The 25,881-nt window shown below is 43.2% G+C and overlaps 1 protein-coding gene across 5 annotated transcripts in view; it reads right to left on the bottom strand.

The window, feature by feature from the left end:
- Positions 1-22,935, bottom strand: part of rbfox3a (RNA binding fox-1 homolog 3a) — a 546,865-nt gene extending 523,930 nt beyond the window's left edge. For all 5 annotated transcript variants that reach the window (XM_029120435.2, XM_029120431.1, XM_029120430.1 and 2 more), the window contains exon 1: positions 22,707-22,935. The gene's annotated coding sequence lies outside the window, so the exon portion shown is untranslated. The remainder of the gene's footprint in view (positions 1-22,706) is intronic.
- Between the last annotated feature and the right edge of the window lie 2,946 nt (positions 22,936-25,881).

The raw sequence follows: 25,881 nt of genomic DNA, 5'->3' as shown, positions 1-25,881 counted from the left end.
CAGTCTCAAAGAAAACCATTAGTAACACACTACGCCGTCAAGGATTAAAATCCTGCAGCGTATGCAAGGTCCCCCTGCTCAGGTCAGCGCATGTCCAGGCCCATCTGAAGTTTGTCAATGACCATCTGGATGATCCAGAGGAGGAATGGGAGAAGGTCATGTGGTCTGATGAGACAAAAAGAGAGCCTTTTGGTCTAAACTCCACTCGTCGTGTTTGGAGGAAGAAGAAGGATGAGTGCAACCCCAAGAACACCATCCCAACCGTGAAGCATGGAGGTGGAAACATCATGCTTTGGGGCTGTTTTTCTGCAAAGGGACCAGGACGACTGATCCGTGTAAAGGAAAGAATGAATGGGGCCATGCATCATGAGATTTTGAGTGAAAACCTCCATCAGCATGGGCATTGAAGATGAAACGTGGCTGGGTCTTTCAGCATGACAATGATCCCAAACACACCGCCCAGGCAACGAAGGAGTGGCTTCGTAAGAGGCATTTCAAGGTCCTGGAGTGGCCTAGCCAGTCACCGGATCTCAACCCCATAGAAAATCTTTGGAGGGAGTTGAAAGTATGTGTTTCCCAGCGACAGCCCCAAAACCTCACTGCGCTAGAGGAGATCTGCATGGAGGAATGGGCCAAAATACCAGCAACAGTGTGTGAAAACCATGTGAAGACTTACAGAAAACTTTGAACTCTGTCATTGCCAACAAAGGGTATATAATAAAGTATTGAGATGAACTTTTGTTATTGACCAAATACTTATTTTCCATCATAATTTACCAATAAATTCATTAAAAGTCCTACAATGTGATTTCCTGGATTTTTTCGCTGACAAAATCCTTTTTTGCCCCACTGTACATATACACACACATACACACACACACACACACACACACACACACACACACACACACACAGGTACATATATAGACTTTCACACACACACACACATACACACACAGGTACATATATACACACACACACTCACACAGGTATATATATACAGGTGCTGGTCATAAAATTTGAATATCATCAAAAAGTTGATTTATTTCAGTAATTCCATTCAAAAAGTGAAACTTATATATTATATTCATTCATTACACACAGACTGATATATTTCAAATGTTTATTTATTTTAATTGTGATGATTATAACTGACAACTAATGAAAATCCCAAAATCAGTCTCTCCGAAAATTTTAATATTACTTAAGACCAATACTTTAGACCAAAATTATTTTTAGAAATATTGACCAAAATTATTTTTAGAAATGTTGGCCAACTGAAAAGTATGAACATGAAAAGTATGAGCATGTACAGCACTCAATACTTAGTTGGGGCTCCTTTTGACTGAATTACTGCAGCAATGCGGCGTGGCATGGAGTCGATCAGTCTGTGGCACTGCTTAGGTGTTATGAGAGCCCAGGTTGCTCTGATAGTGGCCTTCAGCTCTTCTGCATTGTTGGGTCTGGCGTATCGCATCTTCCTCGTCACAATAACCTGTAGATTTTCTATAGGGTTAAGGTCAGGCGAGTTTGCTGGCCAATTAAGAACAGGGATACCATGGTCCTTAAACCTGGTACTGGTAGCTTTGGCACTGTGTGCAGGTGTCAAGTCCTTTTGGAAAATGAAATCTGCATCTCCATAAAGTTGGTCAGCAGCAGGAAGCATGAAGTGCCCTAAAACTTCCTGGTAGACGGCTGGGTTGACCATGGACCTCAGAAAACACAGTGGACCAACACAAGCAGATGACATGGCACCCCAAACCATCACTGACTGTGGAAACTTTAAACTGGACTTCATGCAACGTGGATTCTGTGCCTCTCCTCTCTTCTTCCAGTCTCTGGGACCTTGATTTCCAAAGGAAATGCTAAATTTACTTTCATCAGAGGACCACTCAGCAGCAGTCCAGTCTTTTTTGTATTTAGCCCAGGCGAGACGCTTCTGATGCTGTGTCTTGTTCAAGAGTGACTTGATACAAGGAATGCAACAGCTGAAGCCCATGTCTTGCATATGTCTGTGCGTGGTGGTTCTTGAACCACTGACTCCAGCTGCAGTCCACTCTTTGTGAATCTCCCCCAAATTTTTGAATGGGTTTTGTTTCACAATCCTCTCCAGGGTGCGGTTATCCCTATTGCTTGTACACTTTTTTCTACCACATATTTTCCTTCCCTTCACCTCCCTAGTAATGTGCTTGGACACATAGCTCTGTGAACAGCCAGCCTCTTTAGCTATGACCTTTTGTGTCTTGCCCTCCTTGTGCAAGGTGTCAATGGTCGTCTTTTGGACAGCTGTCAAGTCAGCAGTCTTCCCCATGATTGTGTAGCCTACAGAACTAGACTGAGAGACCATTTAAAGGCCTTTGCAGGTGTTTTGGGTTAATCAGCTGATTAGAGTGTGGCACCAGGTGTCTTCAATATTGAACCTTTTCACAATATTCAAATTTTCTGAGATACTGAATTTGGGGTTTTCATTTGTTGTCAGTCAAAATTAAAAGAATAAACACTTGAAATATATCAGTCTGTGTGGAATGAATGTATACATTATACAAGTTCCACTTTTTGAATGGAATTACTGAAATAAATAAACTTTTTTATGATATTCTAATTTTATGACCAGCATCTGTATATACACACATACACACACTCACACAGGTACTTACATACACACACACATTCATTCACACACGCACGCACGCACACACACATACAAAACACACACTCACACAGGTACATATATACACACACACACGCATACACACACATTTACACAGGTACATATACACACACACACAAAACAGGTACATATACACGTATATACACACACACACACACACACAGAGTGCTAACACTTAGTGACATCAGAGACACAGCCATTCATGAATGGAGGGTGAAGTCACCTTCACTGATGCTGTCATCACCTTCTGTCCATTGCACCTCCTTCTCACACACACACACACACACACACAAACATATATTTTCTATCCCTGTGGGATCCTAAGATCTAATCCAGACCCAGAAATCCACATTTCCTAGCCCTAAAGCTTTATGATAACTTTATAATGAACCATTACCTTACAATAACATTCATGAGAACAGAAGGACAGGAGGGCTTCTTAAAGAAAAACTAATAGGTCTGTGAGAGCCGGAATTCTCACTGGTTGGTAGGTGATTAAATACTTATTTCATGCAATAAAATGCAAATTAATTATTTAAAAATCATACAATGTGATTTTCTGGATTTTTGTTTTAGATTCACAGTTGGAGTGTACATATGAAAAAAATTACACACCTTTACATGCTTTGTAAGTAGGAAAACCTGCAAAATTGGCAAAATCGGCAGTGTATCAAATACATGTTCTCCCCACTGTATGTACCTGTGTGTGTGTTTGTGTGTGTGTTGTGTGTGTGTGTGTATATGTACCTGTGTGAGTGTGTGTGTTGTTTGTGTGTGTATATATGTACCTGTGTGTGTGTGTGTGTGTGTATATGTACCTGTGTGAGTGTGTGTGTTGTTTGTGTGTGTATATATGTACCTGTGTGTGTGTGTGTGTGTGTATATGTACCTGTGTGTATGAGTGTGTATATTTGTACCTGTGTGTGTGTGTGTGTGTGTGTGTGGTGTGTGTATTTACCTTTGTGTGTGTGTGTGTGTGTGTGTAAATGTACCTGTGTGTGCGTGTGTGGTGTGTGTGTATGTACCTGTGTGAGTGTGTGTGTGTGTTGCGTGTGTGTCGGTCAGCTGAGTAATTCTTTCTATTTGTACTTCCAGTGCCCCAGTATGACTATGACCCTGATTATGCATAAAGTCATCCTACCATTATAGTGTGTAAAATGTCAATTCCCTGTGAGTTACAGAACAGTCCATGTGGGTGATGTCTGGTCGGGGTTGATATTAATACGAACACAGACAGAGGGGTCACTCATATTATAAAACAGAGAATGAAGGGAGATATGGAGGGAGGGATAGTATTAGTACTTATAAGACAGAGATACAAGGTAATAAAAGGGATCGAAAGAGAATAAAATTATGAAAGAGATCTACAGAACGGCGATAAAAGTAAATAGTAATATTACATGGGTACAGTAATATTACTCGGTTCCATTGAAATGACATGGGTCCAGTCATTTAACTAAATGCATCCAGGCATATTACATGGGTCCATTGATATGACATGGGTCCAGTCATTTAACTAAATGCATCCAGCCATATGACATGGGTCCAGTCAATTAACTAAATACATCCAGCCAAATTACATGGGTCCATTGATATGACATGGGTCCAGTCATTTAACTAAATGCATCCAGCCATATTACATGGTTCCATTGATATGACATGGGTCTAGTCATTTAACTAAATGCATCCAGCCATATTACATGGGTCCAGTCAATTAACTAAATGCATCCAGGCATATTACATGGGTCCATTGATATGACATGGGTCCAGTCATTTAACTAAATGCATCCAGCCATATGACATGGGTCCAGTCAATTAACTAAATACATCCAGCCAAATTACATGGGTCCATTGATATGACATGGGTCCAGTCATTTAACTAAATGCATCCAGCCATATTACATGGGTCCATTGATATGACATGGGTCCAGTCATTTAACTAAATGCATCCAGCCATATGACATGGGTCCAGTCAATTAACTAAATACATCCAGCCAAATTACATGGGTCCATTGATATGACATGGGTCCAGTCATTTAACTAAATGCATCCAGCCATATTACATGGTTCCATTGATATGACATGGGTCTAGTCATTTAACTAAATGCATCCAGCCATATTACATGGGTCCATTGATATGACATGGGTCCAGTCATTTAACTAAATGCATCCAGCCATATTACATGGGTCCAGTCAATTAACTAAATGCATCCAGGCATATTACATGGGTCCATTGATATTACATGGGTCCAGTCATTTAACTAAATGCATCCAGCCATATGACATGGGTCCAGTCAATTAACTAAATGCATCCAGCCATATTACATGGGTCCATTGATATGACATGGGTCCAGTCATTTAACTAAATGCATCCAGCCATATTACATGGGTCCATTGATATGACATGGGTCCAGTAATTTAACTAAATGCATCCAGCCATATTACATGGGTCCATTGATATGACATGGGTCCAGTAATTTAACTAAATGCATCCAGCCATATTACATGGGTCCAGTGATATTTCATGGGTCCAGTCATTTAACTAAATACATCCAGGCATATTACATGGGTCCAGTGATATTTCATGGGTCCAGAGATATTACATGGGATTGGGGATATAAGATTAGATTATATTACATTTTATTATCATTGAATAGTACAAGTACTGTACAACGAAATCCAATCATATTGCATGGATCTAGTAATATTATATTTGTTCCAGTGATATTGCAGTGGTCCAGTGATACACAGTAGACCAATGATATTGCATCTGTCCAGTGATATCTATTAGATCATTGATACTGCATGAGTCCAGTGATAGACATTAAACCACTGATATTGTATGGGTCCAGTGATAAACATTAGACCATTGATATTGTATGGTTCCTTGATACACATTTGACTATTGAAATTGTATGGGTCCAGTGATTCACATTAGTCCACTGATAGTGTATGGGTCCAGTGATAAACATTAGACCATTGATATTGTATGGTTCCTTGATACACATTTGACTATTGAAATTGTATGGGTCCAGTGATTCACATTAGTCCACTGATATTGTATGGGTCCAGTGATACACATTAGACCACTGATATTGTATGGTTCCAGTGATACACATTTGACTATTGAAATTGTATGGGTCCAGTGATACACATTAGTCCACTGATATTGTATGGGTCCAGTGATTCACATTAGTCCACTGATATTGTATGGGTCCAGTGATACACATTAGACCACTGATATTTTATGGTTCCAGTGATACACATTTGACTATTGAAATTGTATAGGTCCAGTGATCTGGCAGGGACCTCCTGATATATGTGCTTCTTCTCTCCTCTTACTCCACTCTCTCTGCTGTCTCACTCTTCTATCTGCTTTTCTCTCTGCTCCTCTCTCACTCTTCTCTCTGTTCTTTCACTTCTCTGTTTCACTCAGCTGGCTCGGTTAGTCAGGGCAAAGGCTGGATCAAGGTTTATACACAGTGACAGGTCCTGCTAAATAAAAGCCCCCACCATCCCACAGTAGAGAGACATTTTACCAGTCCCTAATCCAGACAGTCCAAATGATTGACTGATGTGGCTTCTCCTTTCTCCTCATCCCATGTTCCTCTGCTCTCTCCTGTCCTCTTCCTATCTTCTCCTCACATTCGCTCCGCCTCTACACCTCCTCTCCTCCGCCTTCGTCTCTTCCCGATCTCCTCCCACTCTCCAGTCTATAAATAGCTAGAGCATTGTATAAGGGAGTGGCTGGTGACTTAGTCTCTTGGGGTTCGAGATCAGGAAGTGTCAGAGAGGAAAAGAGGTGTCTGTTATTGAAAAAGACGTCACCAAGCTGTAACCCACAACTGCATCCCAGACGGCAGTGTTTCCTGCTGGACCCGTTCAGACGTTAGCGTTTCTCTGGAACACACAGCACGCGAAGAACTGAGAGACAGTCCCAAGTGGCCTACAAAGGAGACGGCTCCTTTTCCATCATTTTCCATTTAAAATCATTCACCATCCAATTCCTAACTGCAGACCCTGAACAGTAGCCCTGACTTGACCTGTGACCTTTGACCACACTGACCTCTCTTAGACCAAAAAGGAGAAAAAATAATTCACATGAAAAGCCTAAACATTGCTAACAGAGTGTGTCTGCTGATGGAATCAATGAGAGTGTATCCATTAACATATTGTCGATTTCCTTTAACAGGTGTAATTTCCTCTCCAGTCCTCTCTTCTCCAGTCCTGGGGTTTTAAAGCCAGCCTGGTTGGCAGTGATGTAACACAGGGTTATAATCTGTGTGCCTGGCTGCTTCTGTGCCATCTGTGCCAACGCTTTCACCAGCTAATACCACTTCGCCCGTTTTTACCATCCCCCTATGGGGAATCTTATTCAATGGCGCTATCTTCCCACAGCAGGCCTGTCAAATGCCTGCTGCAGCCGTTGAGCGCAGCAAATCAGCCCGCGGAGAGAAAGAGAGCGAAAGAGAGCGAGGGAGTGGGAAGGGAGGTGGGAAGGAGGTGGGAAGGAGGTGGGAAGGGGAGGAGGGAGATGACAGGGTAGGAAGTAGATGTAGAGTTAAAGAGTGAAAGGATAAATGGATGGAGAGGCGGAGGAGACAAGGTTAATGAAGGAGGGATGAGGTGGAAGAGATGAGGGGAATGAAGGAGGGATGAGGTGAAGGAAATGAAGGGATTGAAGGAGGGATGAGGTGGAGGAAATGATGGGAATGAAGGAGGGATGAGGTGGAGGAGATGAAGGGATTGAAGGAGGGATGAGGTGGAGGAAATGAGGAGAATGAAGGAGGGATGAGGTGGAGGAGATGATGGGAATGAAGGAAGGATGAGGTGGAGATGAGGGGAATGAAGGAGGGATGAGGTGGAGGAGATGAAGGGATTGAAGGAGGGATGAGGTGGAGGAAATGAGGGGAATGAAGGAGGGATGAGGTGGAGGAGATGATGGGAATAAAGCAGGGATGAGGTGAAGGAAATGAGGGGAATGAAGGAGGGATGAGGTGGAGGAGATGATGGGAATGAAGGAGGGATGAGGTGGATATGATGGGAATGAAGGAGGGATGAGGTGAAAGAAATGAGGGGAATGAAGGAAGGATGAGGTGAAGGAAATGAGGGGAATGAAGGAAGGATGAGGTGAAGGAAATGAGGGGAATGAAGGAGGGATGAGGTGAAGGAAATGAGGGGAATGAAGGAGGGATGAGGTGGAGGAAATGATGGGAATGAAGGAGGGATGAGGTGGAGGAAATAAGGGGAATGAAGGAGGGATGAGGTTGAGGAGATGATGGGAATGAAGGAGGGATGAGGTGGAGATGAGGGGAATGAAGGAGGGATGAGGTGGAGGAGATGAAGGGATTGAAGGAGGGATGAGGTAGAGGAGATGATGGGAATGAAGGAGGGATGAGGTGGAGGAAATGAGGGGAATGAAGGAGGGATGAGGTGGAGGAGATGAGGGGAATGAAGCAGGGATGAGGTGAAGGAAATGAGGGGAATGAAGGAGGGATGAGGTGGAGGAGATGATGGGAATGAAGGAGGGATGAGGTGGAGATGATGGGAATGAAGGAGGGATGAGGTGAAAGAAATGAGGGGAATGAAGGAAGGATGAGGTGAAGGAAATGAGGGGAATGAAGGAGGGATGAGGTGGAGGAGATGATGGGAATGAAGGAGGGATGAGGTGAAGGAAATGAGGGGAATGAAGGAGGGATGAGGTGGAGGAGATGATGGGAATGACAGAGGGATGAGGTGGAGGAGATGAGGGGAATGAAGGAGGGATGAGGTGGAGGAGATGATGGGAATGACGGAGGGATGAGGTGGAGGAGATGATGGGAATGAAGGAGGGATGAGGTGGAGGAAATGAGGGGAATGAAGGAGGGATGAGGTGGAGGAGATGAGGGGAATGAAGCAGGGATGTGGTGAAGGAAATGAGGGGAATGAAGGAGGGATGAGGTGGAGGAGATGATGGGAATGAAGGAGGGATGAGGTGGAGATGATGGGAATGAAGGAGGGATGAGGTGGAGGAGATGATGGGAATGACAGAGGGATGAGGTGGAGGAGATGAGGGGAATGAATGAGGGATGAGGCAGAGGACAAAAAGGGGTTGAGGGTGAAGTGGTGGATAGGTAGGACATAATAGTCACAAATGAATGAAATAGGGATTGAGAGTTAGAGAGAGAGAAGAGATGTTGAATGGTAGAGGATAGCCCACACAGAAATCCCACATCAAACGTTATGTGGGATAAGCCCTCTTGCATTCTCTCCCTCTTTCTTTCTTTCTTTCTCCTCTTTCTCGCTCTCCATCTCTCCCATTGTTTTCTGTCAATTGTCATTATTATGAACACAGAAGCATCTACAGGATGCTAAACAAATCCCTCACCCTCTCTCTCCCTGTCTCCCTCTCTCCTCCTCCCTCTCTCGGTCTCTCCTTCTCTCGCCAGGGGACCAGTCAGATTAGCTGTCTGTTGTGCTTCTTCAGTAGCCATAATCTCTGTATCTGGTTGACGGTTGGCTATTGTATCCTCTTTTGACATTTTAATTGATGACTTAGCTATTGATATTATACGTGGTCTGATATTATTTAGAAATACCTGTCTGAATACTTACCCACTCATTTCAGATAACTGTATTTAATAGTACTGTCAAAGTTAATGTGTCAATAGAGAATAAAAAGATGATCACATCCAATTCACAACAGCATGTTGCATGTTTCTAAGCGCTTGTGATTCAGCATGAACCCTTAAAAGCTTCAAAGTGCTTCCCTTAAAATAAAAGGCTTTGCAACATCAGAACAAGTGGATGCTGATCTGTTGCCAACTTAACTTTGTTGGACTGCTGAAACACATAATAGTGAGATGTTCTGAAACATTCCAGGGTTTATTACATCATCTTTGGCATGCAGCCTTCTTCAGTGTTCCCCCCATCCAGTGAAAGACGCTCTGCATCCGGGGATTCACCCGGACACAAATAAGGACCAATCAGGGGAAGTTCAGCACCACCTGGGTACACCAGCCACAAATGAAGACCAATCAGGGGGAGGACCAATCAGGGGGGGACCAATCAGGGGGAATTCAGCTCCACCTGAACTCAAATGAGGACCAATCAGGGGGAGTTCAGCTCCACCTGAACTTGAATGAGGACCAATCAGGGGGAGTTCAGCTCCACCTGTGTACACCAGCCACGAATGAGGATCAATCAGGGGGAGCTCAGCTCCTCCTGTGTACACCAGCCACAAATGAGGACCAATCAGGGGGAGCTCAGCTCCATCTGTGTACACCAGCCATAAATGAGTACAAATCAGGGGGAGCTCAGCTCCATCTGTGTACACCAGCCATAAATGAAGACCAATTAGGGGGAGCTCAGCTCCATCTGTGTACACCAGCCATAAATGAGGACCAATCAGGGGGAGTTCAGCTCCATCTGTGTACACCAGCCATAAATGGGGACCAATCAGGGGGAGTTCAGCTCCATCTGTGTACACCAGCCACAAATGAAAACCAATCAGGGGCCTATAAAAGTGTGACTTAGAAGACTGGAGAAGAGATGCAGATGTGACTTAGAAGACGTGAGAAGAGATGCAAGAGACCAACCCATATTGTTATGCAGTTTCTCTTCTCTCCATGGACGGGAGGAACATAACAGTCCAGCCAAAGACAAGTCAGACCAGCGCCAGAAGCCAGGAGCCTTTTTGTTATTAACATTGCTATTTCTGGATTGGTTGTTTGTTGTTGTTAATAAACGCCTTTGGGCACCTGGATCGTTCCATGATGAAAACCACTCAACCAGGAAAAAAACACTTGTTTTGTGTTTTAACTTTTATTTAGTGAGTAATGTCATTTATTGTTAAGTTAAGCACAGTGTTCCATCCATCGGCAACTGATAATTTTCTAAGTAAATGTTACAGAATACTGTATTTAGATCAAACATTAAAAGATGGAAATGTTGGACCAGGTCTTATCCTTGAATTTCCTTTCTTTAGATCCGTCCATCATGTTTAATTACACCTTATAGCACAACATGATTGTCTAGTCTGTATGAATTATCTAGTCTGTATGAATAATATTGATAGAAAAATGTTTGTGTTCAGACAGACACCTTTAATTAATCTTTTCATTTTCAAACCCTACAATGACATAAGTTACTCTGTTTGAATGAGGAGTGTCTCTGGAAAACACGTGTTTAGTTTGGTCTAACATCCCCAACAAGCCATGCAACCAAAAACTAAGCTCCAGAATGTACACTTACAAATATGTTCTTTAAAAATATCATAAATATGTGTTCTATCTCTGGAACAAGCAGGCCCTTTCGGTTTTGTTCTATGCCTCCAAATATTTATCCTCAGGGTAAAGGCATGCATGGTACACTTTAGGACAATGAAAAATCTGGGTAAAAATATATTCAAAATATAGCCTAAATTTAAATAATTGTATTTGTTGATCTTTGGATACAAAATAAGCAAAGCATTCAGTACTTCAACAAAATGTTTGTTTCTTCAACATCATTTGAAAAACGTATATGCAAAACAGCACTGTATCATTGTACTCTCAAATAATTGTCAATCATTTTTGGAGAAAAGCAACACAGTTCCTACAACACCTTATCAAATATCAAAACCATCTACTTAAAAATCCTCCTAGAACTTTTGGTGTTTCATTTGCACCAGAACTTAAGGAAAATGAATGCCTTAGTCCTCAGAAAATTCTAATATACATAAGATATTTAAAATTAATGTCCATCAATTCTACCTAGCAGCTTGTACAAAACATTAAAATATTTGAAGGGGAGTTTCAAATAATTTTGGTCAAATGGTCAAATTACACTGGGAACACTCTTAAGTCCAAGTTAATTTGCCATTACCTATTGATAACAGCATTTCTGGCAATTAAATGCATGGTTTCCAAAAACAGCAGGCATCAGTAATACAATAGAATACGTTTTTTTAATAAAAGTAATCTTAAACAAGCAATTAATGAAATACATATAAGTGGTGTAGTGTCTGTCTTCAATTAGCTGCAAGCAGCATTAAGCAGGTTTAAACATTCAGCTGATAGTGCTGTTGGAATGTTATGATATAATGAATGAGCAATAGATATAAAAAAAAATTACTATGTACATAATATTACCAACCAGTATATCAAGGTGTTAGGTGGCTGGGAGAGTAAGTGTTAGGTGGTTAGATGAGTCAGTGTTAGGTGGTTAGGTGAGTCAGTGTTAGGTGGTTAGGTGAGTCAGTGTTAGGTGGTTAGGTGAGTCAGTGTTAGGTGGTTAGGTGAGTCAGTGTTAGGTGGATAGGTGAGTCAGTGTTAGGAGGATAGGTGAGTCAGTGTTAGGTGGTTAGGTGAGTCAGTGTTAGGTGGTTAGGTGAGTCAGTGTTAGGTGGTTAGGTGAGTCAGTGTTAGGTGGTTAGGTGAATCAGTGTTAGGTGTTTAGGTGAGTCAGTGTTAGGTGGTTAGGTGAATCAGTGTTAGGTGTTTAGGTGAGTCAGTGTTAGGTGTTTAGGTGAGTCAGTGTTAGGTGGTTAGGTGAGTCAGTGTTAGGTGTTTAGGTGAGTCAGTGTTAGGTGGTTAGGTGAATCAGTGTTAGGTGTTTAGGTGAGTCAGTGTTAGGTGTTTAGGTGAGTCAGTGTTAGGTGGTTAGGTGAGTCAGTGTTAGGTGTTTAGGTGAGTCAGTGTTAGGTGGTTAGGTGAATCAGTGTTAGGTGTTTAGGTGAGTCAGTGTTAGGTGTTTAGGTGAGTCAGTGTTAGGTGGTTAGGTGAGTCAGTGTTAGGTGGCTAGGCTCACCTTCTTTACGATATGGAGTAAAGAGACCAGGACAGATCGTGGCTGATGTTGAACCAGAGCAGCCTGATGATAATGACTCTCTCCACTACAGACTCATTGAAGTGGATAAGGGCGTGGCTTCCCCCCTGTTTCTTCCTGTGGTCCACAAATCATTTTGCTGACGTTGAGCTGGAGGTTGTTATCCTGACACCATGATGACAGGGTTCTCATCTCCTCTCTATAGGCTGTCTTCAATGACGGTGGTGTTGTCAACAAACAGTCGCCCGTGAACGGGGGGGACAAGTGGGGACTGAGCACGCAGCCCTGTGGGGTACCAGCTGACAGTGAGTGTGGAAGACTCCACCTGGAGTCTGACCAACAGGAAGTCGAGGATCCACCTCCACTGGGCGGAGTTGAGGCCCAAATGACTGATATTAACCACAAGCTTGTGGGGCATAATAGTGTTGAATGCTGAACTGCATTCTCACAAATGTGTTCCTTCGGCGCTGGTCCAGAGTGCAGGGTAAGGGCAATGGCATCAGCTGTACACCTGTTTGGTCTGTCAGCAAACTATAGTGGATCTAAAGTGGGGAATATGAAGGTGGTGATGTGGGATTTGACTTAAGAGCTCAAAGCACTTCATGTCAGGGGATGCTAGTGCCACAGGGATGTTGTCATTAAGGCTGACAGCTTTCTGTATTTCTGGAACAGGGACAATTATGTGGAGAACTTCAGACTGAAGCAGTGATCATTTGGAAATATCAGTAAGAACATCAGCCAGTTGGTCAGCATATACCCCAAGTGCTAAGATGTGGAATTGGCTTGCAGGGGGAATTACACAACTGTGAGAATGACTGATGTAAACTCTTCAGGAAGATAACAGGGCTGACATCTAATCATGAGATACTCAAGATTAGGAGAACATCCTGAAGATATGGATACCATATCAGAACACCACAAGTATTCGCCAATGATACAGACACCTCCCCCTCTGATTTTCCCTGGAAAGACCATTCGAGACAATATAGGGGTCCAGCCAAGTCTCTGTAAAAACCAACAGGTTACAGCTCTATGTCTCTTGCTGAAAAGCCAACATGGTTCTGAGTTTGTCAAGTTTGTTGTCCAATTACCCAACGTTTGTCAAATTGTGCTCTTGTAACCTCAGCTGGCTCTAGAACATTCACGCACTATATACCCATTTCCTCCAACAACGACGCTTCCCAGATGTTAGTCCAGGTATGTCAAGGTGAGTTCGACATGGTCACTTGGTTTAAACTTGGTTGTGAACTAGGATTCCTTAATGAAAAAGACATGTCCAGTACAGTTTTAATGTCGTCCAGTAGTAGCTGTCTGATGTATGTGATTAAAGCACTTGCAGGAAACACCAAAAAGCTAACAAATAACAATAAAAAAACAAGTCAAATGTATAGTTGAGGTAGAGTTTGGAAAACATCAGACTTCCTCATCATAAAAACACTATTGCTGTAATATTTATACTAGGTACTGTTGTTCCAGACAAGTATCAGCTACATGTTAGTGTCCACAATTTGTCGAGGCAAAATAATTGACATAATACCATTAGAAGAAATCATGCCACCCTACAGAAATGTTGATTGCTGCCTTTTCATTGTTATAGTCTAATGACCCTACTGTGCTGCTAAATTGCCTATGACCAGATTAGGTGAAGAATGTAGCTCGTGGATCTAAGTGGTTGATTAAATTACTGACTACACTTGAACATTCTGTCATCAAGACAATTGTAAGACAGGGTCAGTATTGACAGGAAACTAATTGCTTGATGACTATGTGTGCACAATAGTGCAAATTCTCTGTGTTGCTCTTTCGACAATTGGTTTGAAAGACGTTGATCAGAGGCCGAACAGTCTGTTTACAGTTGTAGCTCCACTATGGGGATGAGGGGCATTTCTTTAGAAACGCTCATCCAGTTGGCTCCAATTGATCCCTTAGCAATCCAACCACACGCTTCATGCTACAGTTCACAATGGGTCGGCACCAGCTGGCCGATCTCATTGGTTTCCCACAGATGGTTTGGTTGTTTTGGCAACAGGTCCATGGGAAGGTGTTCAGATCCATCTTACATAGGTCCATGGAGAGCTGTGGAAAGCTTGCCTCCTTTGGGGAGAAAAAGCTAATATCTGTGGCCATGGATTTGATGGGTTGGCCAGAGAAAGAGTTCTGGACAGCGAGGCAAGGCTATAAACAGCTGCTGCTGTTAGTAGCCATCAGTCAAATTAAAACATTGTCTTGTTTTATTGCAATACAGTGAGCCAGTTGGTTATTAAGTGTTTGCTTGTCTGTGTTCTTATCATGCTTACTAAATAAACAGCCTGCCCAAGTGACCTGCGATGTCCGCCAATGTGATTGGTTAAGACAGGCACAGTGCCTTCAGCAGCACGACATGACAGATTGAGATGTCGTGGCAAGTCTGGGAAGAAAAAAAGACAACATTTTCTAATTTTTAAACTCTTTGCAATAGTATTTAGTCGAACCAAATCGCAAGTTTAAGTTAAGTTTGATTGAAAGTTTTGGTGGCAACGGCTGTATTGACCATTGTTTTGAGACAGGCCTTGTGAGGTGAGGTCTGGTGGGTGAAGCGGGTCATGCTTTTAATCCAACCAATCACAGCCCTGATGATGAGACAATGTACTGGTTGATTTGGAATCTGGAATTAATAAAACTGTATTCATATAATTTAATTTAAAAGTGTGTTATCTCCAATTTGCTGTGACAAGAACTAAATAGCTACAGAAAATCAGGCAATTAATCCCAGTTTAAGTTTAATTACCCTGGCATTCACATTGTTATTGTATTGAAGCTTAGCATTGTAGTCACACATTATAAGACCACTATCTGCAGAACACCTTCCCTTGTCATGTTGACATGCAGAAGGTTTCACGTCAGGTGTACTCGGTTGTGTTCGTTCACACCTGTTTCTCAATATGTGACATGTTAGGATTATCAACACACCGCTTCATTTGTGTGAGGAATATCAACAGCCAGCTGTTTTAATTTAGCAAAACCATCTCTCTGTGCGAAACACCCATGGCTCAGCTTTTACAAATGACTGACAAATCATGGTCTTCAGAAACATGCTGTGTGTGTGTGTGTGTGTGTGTGTACCATAAGCAGAGGGCAGGCGGGCGTGAGTGTTGTCGCTGAGCCTGATTGTCGTGACAACAGATATGCACACAGAGCAGGATTTACGATGGAACCGGGTGACAGCTGTTACTCGGGGCAACCTGACTCACAGGCTGACAGATAGACAGGGAGAGAGAGACAGACAGGGAGATAGAGACAGACAGGGAGATAGAGACAGAGAGGGAGAGAGAGACAGACAGGGAGAGACACAGGGAGACAAAAGATAGGAGAACAGGATAGAGAGAAAGAAGAGAGTAAAGAGAGAGAGAGGTTCAGTTCTCACGCCACAGATGACACATAGCTGTCCCCATTACTTCAATGATCTTCACCCTAAATAAGATGCCCTGTCTCTCTTTCTCTCTCTCTCTCTCTCTCTCTTAATTTCATTCTCTCTCTACTCCCTCTATGACTGTCTTCATTCCATTCTCTCCCTCTCTTTCTCTTTCTTTATTTCATTCTCGCTCTCAAGTCTCTTTCGCCCACCTCCTGTCTTTCCCTCTTTGTCTCTCTTTCAAAACAGGAGCCTTAAAAACAGAACAATCATATTGTGAAAACATGGGAAAAAGGACAGTGTGTTTATATTAGGATGTGTGTGTATGTGTGGAACATGGTGTGTGTGGATATGTGTGTGAACCTTTGCATGGTTGTGTGTATGTTTTTGTGTGCTTTTGTGTGTTTGTGTGTGTCTATGGGTGGGTTTGTAGTGTGGGTGTTTGTATGTGTCTATGGGTGTGTGTGTAGTGTATGTGTTTGTGTATGTCTATGGGTGTGTGTGTGTGTGTGTTTGTGTGTGTCTATGGGTGTGTGTGTGCAGTGTGTGTGTAGTGCTTGTGTTTGTGTGTGTTTATGGGTGTGTGTTTGTGTGTGTGTGTGTGTATGGGTGTGTATTTGTGTGTGTCTATGGATGGCTGTGTTTTTGTTTGTGTGTGTCTATGGGTGTGTGTGTAGTGTGTATGTTTGTGTGTGTCTGTGGGTGTGTGTTTGTTTGTGTGTGTTTGTGTGTGTCTATGGGTGTGTGTGTAGTGTGTGTGTTTGTGTATGTCTATGGGTCTGTGTTTGTTTGTGTTTGTTTGTGTGTGTCTATGGGTGTGTGTGTAGTGTGTGTGTTTGTGTATGTCTATGGGTGTGTGTGTAGTGTGTGTGTGTGTGTGTGTGTTTGTGTGTGTCTATGGGTGGGTGTGTTTGTGTGTGTTTGTGTGTGTCTATGGGTGTGTGTGTAGTGTGTGTTTTTGTGTGTGTCTATGGATGTGTGTGTAGTGTGTGTGTTTGTGTGTGTCTATGGGTGTATGTGTAGTGTGTGTGTTTGTGTGTGTTTGTGTGTGTTTATGGGTGGGTGTGTAGTGTGTGTGTGTCTATGGGTGAGTGTGTAGTGTGTGTTTTTGTGTGTGTCTGTGGGTGTGTGTAGTGTGTGTGTTTGTGTGTGTCTGTGGGTGTGTGTGTAGTGTGTGTGTTTGTGTGTGTCTGTGGGTGTGTGTGTAGTGTGTGTGTTTGTGTGTGTCTGTGGGTGTGTGTGTAGTGTGTGTGTTTGTGTGTGTCTGTGGGTGTGTGTGTAGTGTGTGTTTTTGTGTGTGTCTGTGGGTGTGTGAGTGTGTGTGTGTGTGTGGGTTTGTGTGTGTCTATGGGTTGGTGTGTAGTGTGTGTTTTTGTATGTGTCTGTGGGTGTGTGAGTGTGTGTGTGAGGTCACTGTAGCAGTAGATTTATGTGTGTATGTCCAGGCGATGGGCGAGCAGGCATAAATAAGACTGAGGAGAGAAAGCTCTCCATTGAACATAATCAAGTGGATCCTTTAGAAGGACATTTATCACTTTCTCTCTCTAGTTTTCTCTTTTTCTATCTCTTTCTCTCTCTTCTTCTTTGGTTGTCCCTCTCGCTCTCGAACACACACACACACACACACACACATAGTGTCAAGGAGAGGTCAGGGTATCTACAGAACATTTAATACATTCCAGAATTCCATGAGAACGCAGATAATTCCAGTAGAAAGGAGAGAATTGCATAACCCAGATAATTCCAGATTGTAACAAAGACAATTCAAATAGAATAAACTGGGTCTCCCAAGTGGCGCAGGGGTCTTCAGAAATACATGGCGGTCCAACTATACCCTGGGTTCGACCAGAAGGTGTGTCACAGCTGTTTGTCACCAGGATGCTAAATTGGGTGTTGTGTATTGGGCTCACAATGCCCTGGGCTAAGAGTGGTGTCTCATCTCACTCTGCCGAATCCCTCAGGTAGGTCAAGCCCTTGTAACCTGTGGTCATTTGTAAAAAGAGTGTTTCCACTGATTCCACAGAAATACCAATTTATTAAGAACAACACCTCTCTGACGACACATCTATCCCGAGACCGTGCAGGAATGTCACAACTACTAACTGGACAAAATCACAAAGTAGGGAGAACACTATATGTGTATAAATATATGTACACACACAGACACACAGACACACACACACACACACACACTCACACAAACACACACACACATACACACACACATACAGACACACACAGACTCTCTCACATGGATGTGTTAATGCAGCTAGCATCTCTATTCTCTACCTCTTTCTCTATCCTCTACCTCTATTGTCTCATTTCTTCCTCTCTCTCTCTCCCTTTACTCCTGTTCTATGCAGTCAGTGAATATAGCTACAACTCTCTTTTCTCAAACCAGCAAGAGAACCATATTGTGCTTACATCATAAATGCAGCCCTATTCCCAGTATAGTACACTACTTCCCTATATCCTATATAACAGAAAGGGTGAAATAGGGAAATAGGTGGCCATTTGGGATGCAATATACATGTATAGTAACCCTCTCAAACAGCAAATATCTCCTTCTCAAACACTCTCTCTCTCCATCTCTCTCTTTCAACCCTCTTGTTTCCCTCTCCAACCACCTTCTTCTCATCCCTCTTTTTCTCTTAGTCGCTTTCCTTTTCTGTTTTCCTCTGTTTCTCTCTCACTCTCTCTTTCTCTCCTAGAGAGTGGATAATGGTTCTGGAAAAAAAGCTTTCTGAATACCATTACATGTACCAGTTGTGACTGATATCTGGGAACTATCTAATCTGATGTTAGGACAGAAAGAGAATGTCACGGTCTGGATGCATTTTGTTTTGATCATACACAAAATAAATAAAATATTATATAATATATAGTATAAATAAATAAAAATCTCAGCCAGAGATCATAAAGAGAATGCTAAATTTAAATATTCAACAAATAATTAATTGTAAGCTCTGTCTGAAATGTGAATAATGTTGGTTTTTGAATGACGCAAACAGGTGCAATTGCATGCTAACATGAGACACATTTGCAAACATTCAGTGGCTTTTACAGTGTTGCCTTCCTCTCTGTTTAGAACAGGCTGTCTAACCCTAACCCTAACTCTAACCCGAACCCTTTCCCTGTAATTACAGTCCATTTAACTGCTCTTAGAACAGGCTGTCTAACTGCTCTTAGAACAGGCTGTCTAACCCTATCCCTTTCCCTGTAATTACAGTCCATGTAACTGCTCTTAGAACAGGCTGTCAAGCTGCTCTTAGAACAGGCTGTCTAAAAGTACGAGCCTCAGGGAATATGGTTTCCAATGTAACGGTCCTCATTTAAAGAGAGACACACACACACACACACGTACAAACGCACACAAACACGTCCTGGAACAGAGAGTAAGAGGCATCTTCACAAGTTCTCGTTTTCCATAGTTCAAACCTCAAACACTTTCTCTGTAGCTCCATATAGAAAATCCTTGATATTTGAACAGACAATCCCTGTTGTATATGAATACAGAGTCAGATCAGAGGAGCAGGCCTACAGAGGAAATCCCTGCCAAAGCTTCAGACACCCTGTCTTCCATCTTCCCCATGAGCCCTGAATCCACCCGCAAGCAGTACACACACACACACGGATATACACAAATCTGATTATCTGAGATCCAATCTGGTATCAAAGAAAATGATACAGTTGCTCGTGAGAACTCGGGTTGAATCTGACGAGCAACGACCACCGATTTTGAATCGGAAGCAAATTGTAAAATACTGAACATATCCAAAATCATATTTAAAGAAATTATCCTAGTGAAATATAATATCCTCTGCAAATAAATATTCTCTAGCTGTTTGCCTCAGTCTTTGTATGTCTTAAGTCCTTGCAGTGAACATTCATGGGCCAACAGTTTCATCTGGCGGCTAACAACACCAGGGACCCCGGAGTATTTTCTGTGTTGGCGGAGGATGAGTCCAGACTGTTATTACATTACAGTAGAGATGTGAGATCAGAAGATATTGTTCTTTCACACCCTGGTGCCTCGGTAAGGCTTAAGGAATTGAAAGGACTATTGTCATTCCCATGTCAGTGGATGTGAAACACTAATTTGGGAGGTAATGAAACATGTATCGGTGAAGTTCCACAGCTCAGGAGTCGAGTTAAGATAATTAGCCTTTTGGCCTTTTATTGGACATCCTCAAAAGCACTTTTATAGGCCTACTGTTTTTGTATTCCAACTTATGTATTGCTAATATATGTTTATATATGTATGTACTGTAAATGTATTCAATGTATACACCAACTCAATACAAGAACAGAAATGGGACAGCACATTCTGGATAGATGCTTAGTGTGTTTTTACCACACACCCCTTCTCTTCTCGGCACTTTAAACGGGGTTTGTCATTGTCCCATTCAAAATATTACCAAGTCCTGGCTACAGCAGAGAATGTGTTCACTGCCAGGCCAAGTCCAAAACATTTGTCTTGCTTACAGAGCAAAAAGCGTACATTTTTAATCTATCAGATCAATTTGAGTCTGGTACATATCCGACTCAATTTACATCTGAATCTACCTCATCTCTGACATATTTTGGATTAGATCTGGTTGGCGTCAGATCCCATTTAGATCGGGTAAAGATACTTTATTTTAGTCTGGGTCCTGTCAGTGTTGAATGGGAATTTCACTGATGCAATTCGGCTTGGATATCAATCTCACACACACACATAGACTGCAGCAGCTATACCGCAGATACACACACTCCGCACACACTCCTCACACACACGTCCCTCACACACATATGGAGATACACACGCTTCCCTTACACACATATGGAGATACACACACTCCTCACACACACTTCCCTCACACACACATATGGAGATACACACACTACAGACACACTACAGACTCACCACAGAGACACTACAGACACACTACAGACACACTACTGGCACACTACAGACTCACCACAGAGACACTACAGACACACTACTGGCACACTACAGACTTACCACAGAGACATTACAGACACACTACTGGAACACAACAGACTACCACAGACATACTACTGGCACACAACAGACTGTACTGGTCTTCAGACAGATTTGTCAGTTGTTGGGTTACTCCTGTTCTATCACAAATTCATTTTGTACTTCTGGCCGTAATGCCTGGACATTAACACGACAGGACACAGGCATGAAACAAAATGTAGTTTGTAATTTTTAAAAAAAGTATTAAAAAAACCTTTTGTTCCAACCAAACGCTATGTTCGACACCCCACTCTAGAAAGACAGAACATGACAAATTACTTAAAAGAAATGTATTTCTACATTTACATTTTAGTTGTTTAGCATACATTCGTACTTCTTTAAATGAATACAAGTGCTGTATATCCAAGGGCTGAATTCAAAACAGAGTAAAGATGTGTAAATCCTGTCTATCCCAGGCATGTTAAAAAAAATACACACACATATATACACTCACAAACACCTCATATAGTTACAGACACATCATTCAGACAACATCATTCAGACTACATCATTCAGACAACATCATTCAGACTACATCATTCAGACTACATCATTCAGACTACATCAGACACGAACAAGTTGGAATTCAGGAATGATAAAATGTATCCCCTCCATCTCTCTATCCCTCCCTCTCTCTCTTTCTCTCTCTCCCTCTCTCTCTTTCTCTCTCACCCTCTCTCCCTCTCTCCTTCTCCTTCGTTCCCTCTCTCCTTCTGTCTCCTGAACATCCAAGCAGCAATGTAAAGAATATCCCCCCTTCCTCACCACCATCCCGCTATCTTATATAAAAGAGAAGTGAAAAGCTGAACTGAATGCATCTTATTGTGAAGTCAGTGAGCTACACTGGTGTTTCCACCAATCAGATGCCTCGGAGAGAGAAACAGTACAAAGTGTTGTGTGGCTTCACTGCTGGGGCTCCACTCAGGCATTGAATGAATAAAACAGGCTAGAAAACACTTCAATATGCCTCTGCACTTCAAGCTGTAAGGAAGATCACACACACAAACACACACACATTGTTTGAACATTGTTTTCTGCATGGTTTTATGTGGCCCTAGACTCTGTTCTCCAGGGTCTGACTCTGACCTTTTATTGTTGTATTGGTTTACTGTGGTATACGACTGACATTATATCTACACACAACACACACACACACACACACAACACACACACACACACACACAACACACACACACACACACACACACAGCGAATCTCAGTCAGCATGCAGATGTGCCAGATAAATAGGTGTTTAACATCCATTAACAAATATCACTTTTCCACAAAACCAAAATGAACTCAATTCACTCTTTACATAATGATGTGAGGAAAGTGTGTGTGATGTTTGTGTGATGTGTGTTTCTGTACTGTTCGTGTGTGATAAGGAGGTGTGTGCAGTGTAAATGTGTGTATGGCTGCCTTCAGATTGTGTTTTATCCTGCAGTATTAGTGAGAGTTTGAACATGATAGAGACTGCTGTGTACTTGAATGCATGTTCATGTGTTTGCGAGGCTGTTGAGAGAGAGAGACTGTCTCTTTATCGGTTTATGTGTGTCTGAGTGTGTGTGTGTGTGTCAGTCTGTGTTCCCGTCAGTCAGTGTGTATGTGAGTCTACATATATGTTCTAGTACATATGTACAACAATACTGTATTGCTAGGAAACTCTCTGCGACTGTTACTGCATTCTTCTCTGTGTACGATAACCTCGCTTTCTGCTCTACTGTGAGTGTGTGTGTGTGTGTGTGTGTGTGCATGAGCGTACAGTGTCCATGAGCAGCCAGCAGTACATTACATTACAGTAGTTACCAGGTCCTCCATTAAAAGAGAGTACTCACAGTTAGTCCCTGACTGAGTCTTCTGAGTCTCTCCTCTTCTCTTCTCTCTTCTCTCTTCACTGTCCTGTTACTGAGGTTTGTCTCTCTCCCACGATCACACACTGCTGTGCTCTCCTCCGCTAGCAAAGGAACTGCTCAGAGTAAGAGAACGATGTGGAGCGTGAGGGAGAGAGAGGAGGAGGGAGAGAGAGAGAGGAGGAAGAGGGGAGGGCTGTGTGCAGTTATCTGTTAGCTGGTTGGTGATTCGGGCAGAAGGTCTACTGTAGCTATTGTGTATCCGTAGCGTGGGTCTGGTGAGTGTGTCGTAGCGCAGGTCTGGTGTGTGTGTGCTACTACATCACTCAGAGTCAGCACGGTGTCACACACACACACACAATCACACACATGCACAAACACACGCGCTCATACAGCGCTGACACAGGGAGAGAGACAGGGAGAGTAGCGTTTACATACATTCTGTCTGGAACACCACAAAAAGAGCAAGGAAAAGGAGCATGGAGAGGGAAAACAGAAGAGGGTGATGAGGATGAGAAAATGGGAAGAGGAGGAGATGAAAGAGGAAGAAGAGGGGAAAGATGAGGGAAAGCAAGGGGAGGAAGAGGAAGAAGAGGACATAGAGGATGACAACAAGGAAGATGAGGAGGAGAAAGAAGAAGAGACGAAGAAAAGAGAAACATGGAGATAGAGCATTGATCAAAGAGGAAAAACTAGATAAACTTCAAAATGACATGTTTGCCCAGGTCCCCAAAACACTGATATGCCTCAAAAACCACTAGGGGCAGTATTGAGCTGTTACAGTCCAGTAGGCTGATTGGTTGATGATGGCAGAAAAGAAACAACCACAGACTCTGATTGGTTAATGATGGCAGAAAGGTGTAAACCAGATATCCTGATTGGATGATGATGGCAGAAAGGTGTTAACCACAGATTCTGATTGGTTGATGATGGGAGAAAGGTATGAACCACATATTCTGATTGGTTGATGATAGCAGAAAGGTGTGAACCACAGACTATGGCTCAGAGGGATGTGTGTTCAATCCCAGTGATAGGTATAAGATTATGTTTTAGGCCCTTTCCCAAAATCTAACCATTTGGAATTAACACCTAATCTGATCTGTGCCCCAATGGGTTCCCAATGGAGTCTGACAGCACACATTAGCCTAAGCCGTAAAGTACAGTCAGTGACATTTCGCCCCGTTCAGAGTTCCTCAACTTTAAGTCTTTTGTGTGTTACTCCTGAATCATTATTTTGGTGGGGAGCAGACCAAGCCAGGGTGGAGCAGACCAGGCCAGGGTGGAGAAGACCAGGCATGGCCAGGGTGGAGCAGACCAGGCCAGGGTGGAGCAGAACAGGCCAGGGTGGAGAAGACCAGGCATGGCCAGGGTGGAGCAGAACAGGCCAGGGTGGAGCAGAAAAGGCATGGGCAGGGTGGAGGAGACCAGGCCAGGGTGGAGCAGAACAGTCCAGGGTGGAGCAGAAAAGGCATGGGCAGGGTGGAGGAGACCATGCCAGGGTGGAGCAGAACAGGCCAGGGTGGAGAAGACCAGGCATGGCCAGGGTGGAGCAGAACAGGCCAGGCTGGAGCAGAAAAGGCATGGGCAGGGTGGAGGAGACCATGCCAGGGTGGAGCAGAACAGGCCAGGGTGGAGAAGACCAGGCATGGCCAGGGTGGAGCAGAACAGGCCAGGCTGGAGCAGAAAAGGAATGGGCAGGGTGGAGGAGACCAGGCCAGGGTGGAGCAGAACAGTCCAGGGTGGAGCAGAAAAGGAATGGGCAGGGTGGAGGAGACCAGGCCAGGGTGGAGCAGAACAGTCCAGGGTGGACCTGAACAAGCCTGGGTGGAGCAGCCAGACACTCCACCACCAGAATCAATAAAAATTAAAAGGGAGATTAATGACCTCATATTCAATTCAGTTAAAAGGGAGTAATTACCTTATATTACCTGATGACCGAACACTGTTATAATGTATCTTCACTACGCTGCCTTCTCCCCTCTGTCAGAATGACTTCCCCAGGGATCACCTACCTGGAGGCCTCCGGGATTCAATGGCATTTATTGGCATGGGAAAGGTTTCTCACTGACTCAGGTATGGTGTGTGTGTTCTGCATGCGTGTAATGTATGTGTGTGTATGTGTGTGTATGTGTGTGTGTGTGTATGTGTGTGTGTTCTGCATGCGTGTAATGTATGTGTGTGTATGTGTGTGTGTATGTGTGTGTGTGTATGTGTGTGTGTGTGTGTGTGTGTGCTGCATGCATGTAATTTATCTGTGTGTGTGTATGTGTGTGTGTTCTGCATGCGTGTAATGTATGTGTGTGTATGTGTGTGTGTATGTGTGTGTGTGTATGTGTGTGTGTGTGTGTGCTGCATGCATGTAATTTATCTGTGTGTGTGTATGTGTGTGTGTTCTGCATGCGTGTAATGTATGTGTGTGTGTATGTGTGTATGTGTGTGTGTGTGTATGTGTGTGTGTGTGTGTGCTGCATGCATGTAATGTATCTGTGTGTGTGTGTATGTGTGTGTGTTCTGCATGCGTGTAATCTATGTGTGTGTGTGTATGTGTGTGTTCTGCATGTGTGTATTGTCTGTGTGTGTGTCTGTATGTGTGTGTATGTTTGTGTGTTCTGCATGCATGTAATGTATGTGTGTGTGTGTGTGTATGTGTGTGTTCTGCATGTGTGTAATGTATGTGTGTGTGTGTGTGTGTGTGTAGGTGTGTGTTCTGCATGTGTGTAATGTATGTGTGTGTGTGTGTATCTATCATCATCATCTTTAGGGACAAACTCACACACCAACACACCTCCAGGAGCCTTTTAACAGCTCTGCTGAGAGGAGATCCCCAGTGGAGTGCCATCACAGCCAGTTACCACCTCCACCCTCCACCTGGAGAGGCTGGCACCAGTCACAACCCAACCCACCTCAGTGCTCCCTCCCCAGGATACAATCCCACCTCAAAACCCTGGTGGTCCCCTGGAGGATCTCTACAGTAAATATACCTCAACACCTTCAAAAACTCCATCCAATCAAGCCCAGAGGGACAGGCCTGTTTTAGTGAGAGGCCGCATTTATTATCCCTCTCTAGTTCACTCCTTTTAACTGCTGCCAATAGGACTTTGATCTAAATGAGTGCACTACATATAGGATAGGGTTCTATTGGTGCAGCTACCCAGCGTAC

Source organism: Esox lucius, chromosome 6 (genome assembly GCF_011004845.1).
Source record: "Esox lucius isolate fEsoLuc1 chromosome 6, fEsoLuc1.pri, whole genome shotgun sequence".
Lineage (NCBI taxonomy): Eukaryota > Metazoa > Chordata > Actinopteri > Esociformes > Esocidae > Esox > Esox lucius.
This window is presented reverse-complemented; position numbering and strand designations above follow the sequence as displayed.